General features: G+C 39.1%; 1 protein-coding gene across 6 annotated transcripts in view; it reads right to left on the bottom strand.

Moving 5' to 3' along the window:
• The window catches only part of LOC126379104 (mitogen-activated protein kinase-binding protein 1), a 143183-nt gene extending 131040 nt beyond the window's left edge, over positions 1-12143 (bottom strand). For 3 of the 6 annotated variants that reach the window (XM_050027695.1, XM_050027709.1, XM_050027710.1), the window contains exon 1: positions 11845-12143. The gene's annotated coding sequence lies outside the window, so the exon portion shown is untranslated. The remainder of the gene's footprint in view (positions 1-11844) is intronic. The other 3 variants (XM_050027708.1, XM_050027693.1, XM_050027694.1) reach the window with 2 other exon arrangements.
• Between the last annotated feature and the right edge of the window lie 151 nt (positions 12144-12294).

Genomic DNA, 12294 nt, shown 5'->3' on the forward strand with positions numbered 1-12294 from the left:
ACCATGTCACATTAACTTTTTTGACAAATTGAACTGTACGTCTCACTAAATGTCAAATATGTTAGTGCGACAGAGTCCTAAAGTGGATACATTATATTGCTCATGACTGTACTAGGTTCAAGATACTCTTATAATAGTATTATAATCCTCTTATAACTAATAATAGTTGTATTGCTTTGTGATATCGCCAGTTAGGTGTAGGCAGAGGCCGCGACATTCACCTTGCTATAAAGCATCACGCCTATATCCCCGAAGGGGTGGGCAGAGGTATATAGTATACGCACACACTCCTCGCCAGCTATGTTCAAGTCCCATGTAATAGAGGGCGAGCCTATTGCCATTAACCGGACACAAATCCCGGAAATCACATGTACCGGACTTGCACCAATGAGTTATTAATTTATCTCAAGTGTAGTTTTCACTAACACAGTCGTCTCGACCATTATAGACGGCGATACGGCTCACCTATCACGCTGGTCTAACAGAAAGCTCGGTGAGGTGTGGGTACTTAGTTCATCTTGCGATGGATGTACCTCTGCTCCCCTTAAGATATAGTCTTGGGGTGTAGGAGTAAGAATTCTGTAGTTCCGAGCCGGGATTCGAACCCGGGACATTGAGGTGTAAGTGACGTGTACCCCGAACAGAGCTGTGTATTCTTAATTTATCTAAATAAATGTCTCGAACTTGTCTCCCAACAATAACCCCGCAATTAGTTCTTTTTTTATTGCTTTGTGGTTATTCCAGCAGTGCCATTGACCTGGTATTAGTCAACCTTGGCAACCAAACGGTTTTTCAACACAAGAGACATTTTTTTAAAGCATCTCTTCAGATAATGCTTTTATTTTCTCTGAAACAAATGTCGCGTTCACCTCAATTTATATTTCGCCGAATTTCTAAATTATATACAGTCATGAGCAATATAATGTACCCACTTTAGGACTCTGTCGCGGTTCTCTATTTTTACTCATAAAATTTTATGTAATAATTTACCATGGCATACTGTTACTTGTCCTATTATTAGTTACGCATAGTATTAATTTGTCATAACTTTTTAAGCATAATTTTGAAACTCATAACTACTATAAGCATAATAATCAATGCCATTAATGATAATATAAGCATAATTATTATAAGCATAAAAATTATACTCCGAATAAGAAAAGTTATGACACAACTTTAAACATTTTCGAAACTTACTTTTTCCTTGGCTGCATTTGATTCATGATTCTGACTTTTTATATTTTATGACACTATTTCATTTCATGGTTATTATTCAGTATACTTTTCGTGTGTAACATAAACATGCTTGCGGCGTAGAGGTGGCCCTTGGGCCACCCCCGCCGCACCCTAACCTACTGTTATGCCTTGTAAAAATTATGACAAAACACTATTTATTATTCTAAAAAATAATTATGGATACTTATTTATATGCGAATCATATTTATACCAACAAATATTAGTCCAAAAATAAGTTATATCTAACAAACCAGTATTCCTAGATGTTATTATGGGAAAGTACTGTTATGCTAAAAAACTTTATGCAAAAAGGATTATGAAAATTATGACAAAAACATTTATGCATTTTAAGAGAATCCCCTCTGTCGCACTAACATATTTGACATTTAGTGAGATTTACAGTTCAATTTGTCAAAAAAGTTAATGTGACATGGTACCAAAGTGTATACATATTAATGCTTGTGACCGTACATATTTCGGGCTCTAAACTCCAAAGCACTGCATTCGACTTAATGAGTTGGAATTCATGTTTGGATGATAGATAATTGATATCACGTGGTTAAGTTAGTCTGAAACCCACCCACCTCCACCCACCCGCATTGGAGCAGCGTGGTGGAGTATGCTCCATACCCCCTCCGGTTGATTGAAGGGAGGCCTGTGCCCAGCAGTGGGACGTATAGAGGCAGTTTATGTTATGTAAGTTAGTCTGAAAACATTCCCGATAGTGTTATTATATCGAAATATTCAATAAACAAAGTGTACCTATCTATTTTCGCTTCGCGCCAACAAGCACCTTCACAACTCTAAAGTTTATGCGGACTTTTGAGTTAATTCGTTTGGGGTTCGGAGTAGGAGTCTGCTCCGAGGGTGGGGGCTTAGGTTTCTTCATCATCATCAAGAAAATAAATACATAAGACATGGCTGTATGGGCATAATTCCCTTTGCCTTGCCCTTCTTGGAAAACCAAAACAAAAAAAAAAGGTTGATGGCAATAGGCTCGCCCCCCTATTACATGGGATTTGAACATAGCTGGCGTGGAGTGGGTGTGTTTTATATACTGAGAATATAGGCGTGATGCTATTTTTGTATCGATCTCCTCCAGGTTACCTGAAGTCTTGACATACATACATACATAAACTCACGCCTATTCCCCACCGGGGTAAGCAGAGACTATAGAATTCCATTTGCTTCGATCCTGACACACTTCTCTTGCTTCTTCTACATTCATCAATCGCTTCATCAACGCCGGTTCAGAGTAGATCGTATTGAACCTTTTCTAAGGACATCTCCAACTTGATCATCGTAAGTCCTTCTCGGTCTTCCCCTGCCAGCCCTACCATCAACTTTCGCTTTATATACCGCTTTTGCAATTCTATTATCCTTCATCCGCTCTACGTGTCCAAACCAACCTAACAACCTGAAGTCTTAAGTAAAATCCGCTTGACCTAGTAATAAAATAAAATAACCTCCGTTTTTTGAAGTCGGTCTTCTATCGTGTGGGTTGTGAAGTGGATTACCAACCTCATCAACCCTGGTGTCAGGGTTACTATTGAGCCGCCAAAGGCCCCTGACACGGCTCATGTAACGACTACTTATTTACATCAGTAAGTAGTAACCGGGACCAACGGCTTAACGTGCCTTCCGAAGCACGGATGATCTTACTTTTGGACAATGTGGTGATCAGCCTGTAATGTCCTAACCTTGTAACTTTTGTGATATGTCCCGGGAGCCCGGGACCTCCGGATCGTGAGTCCAACGCTCAACCCCTGGACCACGGAGGTCGTGAAGTCGGTGAAATAGTACCACTTACAATCTTCACATCAAGTAAGAGTCTACAATTAAAACTGTACCGGATCGATCGTGTAGAATCGATTTAATAGATCGATTTGTGGCGGATCGATTGGTCGCGCGATTTCCCCCGCTATTAATCGGGTCGAGATCTATTTGGATCCCATACCTAATTTTTTTTACATTTGATGGGTTTGCCCTTGGCCCCAGACTTGCCCGAAGGCATTGACGAGGCCTAAGATGGAGCGAGCTAGCCCAGCAGGTGCCTGTTCACTCTGGCTTTGAAAGCACCCGGGTTATATACGGCACTAGCGTTATCCCGTGCTCACAGGGTCCGCTTACCTAACCTGAAGATTTGACAGGTCCGGTTTATAACAGAAGTGACTGCCTGTCTGACCTTCCAACCCGCGAAGAGAAAACCCAATACAAGTTAGGTCACATACCTCCGAAAACGCATTTCTCCGACAAGGATATTTCCTTCACCGCTGAGCACGTGATAATTATTTATGATCCAAACATGAATTCGAAAAACGATTTCGAAAATCGTAGGTTTTAGGCCCGTGCTGGATTCGAACCTACGACCTTACAATCGACATGAACCTCGCAAGTTTGTTTCGTGAGGATTATCAAAAGAAATATTAGATGTTGTCAAACTCACTGTGTTTTTAGTTTGTATAACAGCCTCCGTGGTCTAGTGGTTAGAGCGTTAGACTCACGATCTGGAGGTCCGGGTTCGATTCCCGATGGGGACTTTGTCGAAATCACTTTGTGAGACTGTCCTTTGTTTGGTAAGGACTTTTCCGGCTTGAATCACCTGATTGTCCGAAAAAGTATGACGATTCCGTGCTTCGGAGGGCACGTTAAGCCGTTGGTCCCGGCTATTAGCCGTAAAAACACCTCCATCAACCCGCATTGGAGCAGCGTGGTGGAGTATGCTCCATACCCCCTCAGGTTGGTTGAGGGGAGGCCTCTGCCCAGCAGTGGGCTGTTTATGTATGTATGATGTATTGATGAACTATTGTTTTTTACTGATTACGTAATCAACCAAAATCACTGTTTGCTTTGTGTATGTAAACAATATTAAAAGACAATGAAGAACTCTAAACAAAAACATATTGTAGTCAAACAAGAACATATCGCTAATAAACTCAACTCTTCTCAAACTCAACACTTCAACTTGCCTCTCGTCTTTATTTAGGTTCTCTGCCTTTTCGCCGAAAATTATTCAGCCGATTATCACTTGCCAACTTACGTTTCGCAGAATTTTATTTTGCAGAATAATCATTTGCCAACTTGTGATATAATTTTGTTTTTATTTCCCAACCTCACTGTTGCCAACTTTACGTTTGGTCTTCCTTTTAGAATGACACTTTTCAAAATGCCAACTTTCAAGTAGCGAATGTTTTAGTTAGCGTAATATTCACAGACCAAGTAGAGATTCTACGCATCAGACGGAAATGTTCCATAGTAAAAAATGCGCTGTGGAAACTGCACTAATAGAATGTGACAGCTCATTTTTAAAAATTGTATTATTTGATTATTTGAGGAACTTTGAAAATGTAACCGATGTAGCATATTTAAATGCCCTGCGTAGTAAAATAAAAGCGATTTGGTTCTGGCACTTCGCCGGCCGCTGCCGCGGCACGCTCGCTTGGCTCGTGCATTGTTTATCAGCATACTAACCTAACCGATTCCTTTCGATTTCAATTGAACTTATCAAAGTACGAAAAGGGAACTATTACACAGACGAAACGTTATTCGTCTAAAAGTTGTCTGGCCTAATGAATAATTTGACAAAAGATAAATGCCCGAAACGTTTTTTGTCATTACAATAATCAGCTTAACAACAATTCTACCAAATGAAACGTTGTTATACAAAAAATTGACAATCGTTAGTTGTCAAAGTGAAAAATAGGCGAAACGTTGGTTGGCAAGTGACAATCGGCCAAACAATTTTCGGCGAAAAGGCAGGATCCCCTTTATTTAAACATCTTATGCAAAAGATCTCTTAGCTATAAATTTAAAACATAATAATTTTAAGCGAACAAACCATTTTTATCATTTAGGTGTTAATGAGGCGTCCTTTTATAATAAATAATATAACAAAAGGGCCATACTGATGCAAGTAAGTAGTCGTTACATGAGCCATGTCAGGGGCCTTTGGCGTCTCAATAGTAACCCTTAACGTGCCTTACGAAGCACGGATCATCTTACTTTCGAACAGTCAAGTGATCAGCCTGTAATGTCCTAACCAAACTAGGGTTCACAAAGTGACTTTTGTGATATGTCCCCACCGGGACTCGAACCCGGGGCCTTCGGATCGTGAGCAAAACGCTCAACCACTGGACCACGGAGACTACCGCACCGCTTGTATACTACCTCCATGTCGCGTGTAAGCCTACCGTTGCGGCGTGGGAAACCAATCCAGATATCATTACTTGTTACTATTACCACAACAAGACTTCCAGCCACAATTACTAACTGTTCACGTCCACGTGTTTATTAATTAGAATAGCATACATACATAAACTCACGCCCATTTCCCTCCAGGGTAAGCAGAGACTATTTGCTATATTGATAGGAATTCCATTTGCTTCGATACTGCCATACTTCTCTTGCTTCCTCCACATTCATCAATGGCGTATTTAATGTAAAAAAGCTTATTATAAGATTAATGATTGTCTAAATGATAAAAATGTCTGGTATTTAATGTGTTCCTCTAGTTATTAAATAACTTGTAATGTACCCTCATTAATTTAAAAGCTGTGTTGCTGTTGTAGTTTCTTGTCATTTCTTCTCCTCAGCCATAACACCTTGCGAAATGACGTAAATTCAAAAATGTTACATTACCCTTCAACAAGTTTATCCATGATAATTACGTTGAATAACTGATTCTGATTTCTGCTTCATACACGCACGCCGGTTCAGAGTAGATCGTACTAAACCTTTTCTAAGGACATCTCCAATTTGGTCAATGTAAGTCCTTCTAAGTCTTCCTCTGCCAGCCCTACCATCAACTTTCGTTTTATATACCGCTTTCGCAATTCACTCGCTCGCTTTAGAATAGAACAGAAATAGTTTATTATAAAAGGGCGCTTCACACAAACACAAGACGATAACATATCAAATTTCGACAAGACAATTACAAGAAAGCAAGACGGATGTTCATCGAATTGAACATAATGTGGTGGTGGACGTTCCCCCGATACCGACCCCGCCGGCGTGGTCGACGATTTTCCTCATTCAGCGCTTATCGCTATCGACCCACTAGGGTCTATTAATTCTTTCAAATATTCTTCCTCTCAGATGACGCCCTGAGCCGAGGTTCGCGCCCAACTGGGCACCCTCAGGCCTGTTGTCTTAATTTTTGTACCGGGTGAGAGCCTTCAGCGCTCCTCATTTGTCCGGCCAAGTAGTTAATGCCATCCGCAATAAACTACGTCAAAAAAAAACAAAATAGGTGGACGTCCTGAGATAAAAGGGCCTCACTCAGCACAAGTCGCGGCGTGAACCACGACGCTGGTGTTATGTGGACCCTATTGGGTGACGCACGAACATCGTTATCCATAAATATGTGTTAATGGTGTACATACATTATAATATATTACCAAATTACTTTAATAAAATTAGAATGTACATAAACAAATATTAATCTTTCGAACGCCGGAACGCGGATCTCGACCAGACACAATGTAAAATCTATTGTGTCTGGTATCTCGGCATATGAGAGGTTAATAATAATTACTGCTCAGCCCCTTTGAGATCTTTAGAGTTTTTTTATATTTTTTCTTGTTTTTGCTATACCCTCCCGGGTCCATATGTGGCACTATACGATCTTCTTCTCATAACCCACACGATAGAAGAAGATCCAAACATGAATTCGCAAACAAAATCGACAATCACTGGTTTAGGCCTGGATTGGAACCTGCGACCTTAAAGTGTGAGGCCAGCATTCTACTAACTGGGCTACCACGGATTCAACCCATTCTGTAAGTAGTCCCAAATTTAGGTACCTATGCCCCAGTAACCTTTACCGTGTTCTCTGCCTACCCCTAACGGGAAATAGCCGTGGTCTTAAGAATGTACTTACTATATTACAAGAGGAGCTCGGTGGCGCAGCGGTAAATGCGCTCGGCCTGCGATTGTTGAAGTTAAGCAACTTTCGCAAAGGCCAGTCATAGGATGGGTGACCACAAAAAAAAAAGTTTTCATCTCGAGCTCCTCCGTGCTTCGGAAGGCACGTTAAGCCGTTGGTCCCGGCTGCATTAGCAGTCGTTAATAACCACCAATCCGCAATGGGCCCGCGTGGTGGTTTAAGGCCCGATCTCCCTATCCATCTATAGGGAAGGCCCGTGCCCCAGCAGTGGGGACGTTAATGGGCTGGTGATGATGATGATGATATTACAAGATACCCGAGAACAAACGCGCTTGTTTGTTCGCTCGGGATTCGAACCTGCGACCTCAAAGTGTGAGGCAAGCGTTTTACCAATTGGGCCACCACGGATCAAATTATATAACTTGGCTAATTACTTAAAGGTTTTCCTTGAAAGTAATTAATAAATTGTCGAGTAAACAGAAGCCTTGCTACTGCCTTACCTATTAGAGAAGGTCCGACATACATATGTATACATAAACTCACGCCTATTTCCCACCGGGGTAAGCAGAGACTATTTATTCTATATGCTTCGATCCTGACACACTTCTCTTGCTTCCTTCACATTCATCAATCGTTTCATACACGCACGCCGGTTCAGAGTAGATCGTAACATTTCCAATTTGGTCAATGTATGTCCTTCTGCCAGCCCTACCACCGACCTTCGCTTTATAGGTATACTGCTTTCGTAATCCTATTATCCTTCATTCGCTCTAAATGTCCAAACCAACTTAACATTCCCGTCTCAATGTTAATCACAATATCGCCTTTTGAATGAATGAATAAATGTTTATTTCGAATATGGATCCATAGCAATAAAAAATGAAACTGCAGGGGGGTTAAAATGGCCACATCGAAGCAATTCATCTAAGAAAGCAATATTGCAATTTGACATTTGCGCATATAAAAGTAAGTGCGCAATGCAAACAAATGTTAAATAGCAATATTGCTTTCTTAGATGAATTGCGTCGACGGACCCCATATCCCGACTGTTTTTTTGCTTTTCCCCGAAGGGTAAGGCAAAGCGAACTATGCCCATACAGCCATGTCTTACGTATTTTTATCCCGGCTTAACTGGTATAATATGAATATGTTTTACACCACATCTCTCTCTTATCACTCTGTCCCTGTCAGACAAGTTCCGAGTAGTCGGAAAAGGCGACTAGTTCTGTCCTGCTCTAACACAAATGCCAAAATCATTCGATGCTTGGTATCACGTGGTTTCCAGAATTTGTGCCCGGTTAATGGCAATAAGCTCACCCCATATTAGATGAGAATCAAACATAGCTGGCGAGGAGTGGGTGTATGTATATACTGTACACCTCAGCCAACCCCTTCGCCGATACAGGCGTGATGTTATATTACTGGTTTAGGCCTGCGCTGGATTTGAACCAGCGATCTCACAATGCGAGACGAGCGCTCTTTCAACTGGTCTACGGAATCTACGGCTCTGCACATAATAACATAAGCTCACGACTATATCCCAATTGGGGTAGTCAGAGGTACATCCATCGCAAGATGAACTAGGTACCCACACCTCACCGAGCTTTCTGTCACACCACCGTGATAGGTGAGCCGTATCGCCGTCTATAATAGTCGAGACAACTGTGTTAGTGAGAACTGCACTTGAAATAAATTAATAACTCATTGGTTTGCCATCCACACCTCACCGAGCTTTCTGTTAGTGTGTTTTTCAAACATAATAATAGCTTAGTAAACATTATAAAATGGTTTAAACAATCTTGACGCTTGTTATCCAAATCAAAAACAAGATAACTTCGCGTCAACGCCCGCACTAAATTAAATTCACATCACACTGATATTGATAACACTATCACTTGAAATTATCAATTTATCCTACAGTTTTCTGATAAAAAGCGACCATCAACTTCTATAAGAAAAATGTCCGCTACTCAGCCCTTTAGGGGATAGAGTCATGTTTTATACGTACGTTAGTAGCCGAATTTTTAAAGTGTGCTACTGTGAAAGTTTCTTCAAAATATTTTTAGTAGTTTAGGAGAAACAATTGATAAATGTGAAGGAAGCAAGAGAAGTGAGCCAGGATCGAGGCAAATGGAATTCCATAGTCTCTGCTTACTATAAACTGATAACTTTTTTTTTTTTTCCGTTCTTTTTATCTGCAATCAGTCGCAAGACTTTTATCAGATTTGTTGCATTGTTATTGGTTTGTTTGAAGTAAAGCAACCAATGTCACTATCTTCAATTTTTTTTGTGCCCAAGAACATCCATTCTCTTGAGCCTCTTCACCCTACTGCTGGTTTCCAACAGCATGGTTGCTAAAGGATTTGGATGGTTGTTCAACCGTTCCATATGCCTTTTATTGTGCTTTTCAATTTCTTCTGCAATTGTTGGCAATTCTAGGTGTTTATGGATCTCTGAGTTGCGGATAAACCAGGGAGCGCATGCAATGGTCTTTAAAATTGCGTTTTGGCCTCTCTGTAGACACTGTATATCGGTTTTGCTAGCGATAGCCCATAATTGTATGCCATACAACCAAGCAACTGATAACTAATTACATTTTTTAAACATTACTCCTACCATCCATCAATGTCCAACGCATTACGTCTTAAACATGTCGAACAAATCTATTTTGTCTTCGACAGAAATATTAGATTAACTGATAAAACATAGATAAAGTTCTTTAGCTAGATTTTTATGTGAATATATACTATGTAACATACAAAACATAATTGCTAAAATGGAAATGGGCGGGACATACTATTAGAAGAGGAGATAATGGAGCAAAGTTGTTACACTATGGTACCCTAGAGGCCATAAGAGAAACAGGGGTAGGCAATTTAAAAGGTGGGCCGATGAAATAATTTCAATGGCTGGAAACACTAAGGGTGGTATTAATAAACTAATCTCAGCTTCGAGACTGCCCTCAAGATCATGTCAATGTGACAGTTCTCATATAAAAACAGGGACTTGAGCATGGTCTTGAGGGCAGTCTCAGCTGAGATTAGTTTATTAATACCACCCTAAGACCTGGACCAGATTAGTGCACAACAAAGTAGAATGGAGAAAACTGGGGGAGACATGAATATTACCTAGCTTTATTTCTGTGTTGACAGTTTTTAATTTATTCATAATAATAATAATAATAATAAAAGAAGTTTATTCAACCACAAATAAAATATGATGATTAAAATATGATGAAAAAATTACATCATTTTTTGAAAAAAAAAAAAAAAACAACAAATTTAAATGTGCCATAACAAACAAAAAATGTTTTCTTTTTTCTATTTAATTTTTAAAATTTAATTTAATAAAGAAAAATGTAATAATAAGTGCCACATTTTGTCACGTTTTTCTATGACATCACAGGGTGCTTTTTCATACAATTTTCATGGTAATTTTGTGTTTTGACATTTAGTAAAAAGTATCTGATTTGACTAGTTGGAAACTACCCTATTGTTACTTATGCATGGCTCTCTCTCTATCCCAAAGGTTAAGGGTATCACATGACTACAGGTGCAGTGAGAGGCACTCTATCCTTGTCTCTTTTCAACAAATTCAAAACAGCAAAAAAACTAACTGCCTATCCACTCGTACTTAAAATATGTGACATGTTTTACATTAATTACTAACATAACATAATAATATTTGCATAAATCCTTGCCGGGACCAAGTACACGTAGGTATTTTATTGATTATGAATAATTCATAACAACGCATAATCTTGTCTACTTAGGTAAATTAATGAATGTGTGCATTTAACAACTTCATAATGTGGGCTTGTCTTAGAGCAGTTATGCACTATATTCGTCACCATCCGTCATTTTCGTAATCAGATGAAATATTGTATGTAATCAGCCATACAAATAGTTTTAGAACCACTATCAAGTAAGGCTTTTTAGTTTATATTGTTTGGTTGACCAATCCTTTGCCTAAGGGATAGGTAGGGATAGGCACTCAGGGTGTTCAAAGCCTCGTTAAAAATAAGAAAAAAAAAGGACCACTTTGGATTTATTATTATTATATTAAATAAGATTTAGTATGTAAATGCCCTTACACATTCCTGCATAAACTCAGAATTAAGGAAAACAAGTTATATATTAAGTAATTAGGTATGTTGTTATATATAGCACTTATATCAAAGTAGCTGCGAGCTATGTTATAGAATTGTGGCTCAGCTCAATCCAATAGGGTTATGGGAATTACTGTAATTGTGTATGTCTTCTTTTTCCTCTATTCCTATCTCTGTCAGTGGGAGTGAAGAAGTCTCTTTTGTAAATTAAATATTGGTTTATATGAAACCTGCCTAAATCCTATGTTTGTATACCTACCTCCTTTGAGGAAAATAAAGTTAAGAGCCATAAATCTCATTGCATTGTTTTTACTTTACGCAGGTAGTAAATCTTTCGTCGAGCCTACTTTTGTTTCGTTTTATTTTTTCAGATATAAAAAGAACTATATCAAAAGAACTTAACAAAATCTTAGACGCGACGCAAAATTATTAACAATGCGATATGGTTCAAATAAAATGATCTGAGCCAAAACAATAATGCTATTACAGCCTGCCTGATACTTTCACCGCAGATAATCATCTCGCAAAACCTTACCATCTGCGGTTATGCAAAAAGATTTTATGCAACGAAAAACTACACTTTTTTAACATAAAAATATGCATAAAATTAACTCACATGCAATATTACGCGGTAAATAGTATGCTGTCGTGGAGAAAACAGAATCACCTGTGTAGAAGTCACGATAAGAGTTCACGACAAACGATCACAATAATTGTATCTTTTGTCCAAACATCCACAAAGCAATATGGACAGTCTGTCACTCACAGTCACGCGTACACATGGAACGGATGGGTAAGAACAACAAACTCTTCACAATTTGAACAATTCACACAACTTCCACTGTTATTTTACCGTCCGAAATAATTCCTTTGCCAGTTGGCAACTTGGCACTTGCCAATCGGCAAAAATTCTTTTGAAATTGATTGATTGATTTGTTGAATTCGGTCGTGTTTAGCTCATTTTGTTCGTTCGCGAATGAATGTATAATTTACGTCATTTGCGTTCAGAAAATAAACTAGAGATGGACCTGAGGATGAGACGTACTAGTGGCACTAGTAAATAAAA

Source organism: Pectinophora gossypiella, chromosome 28 (assembly GCF_024362695.1).
Source record: "Pectinophora gossypiella chromosome 28, ilPecGoss1.1, whole genome shotgun sequence".
NCBI lineage: Eukaryota > Metazoa > Arthropoda > Insecta > Lepidoptera > Gelechiidae > Pectinophora > Pectinophora gossypiella.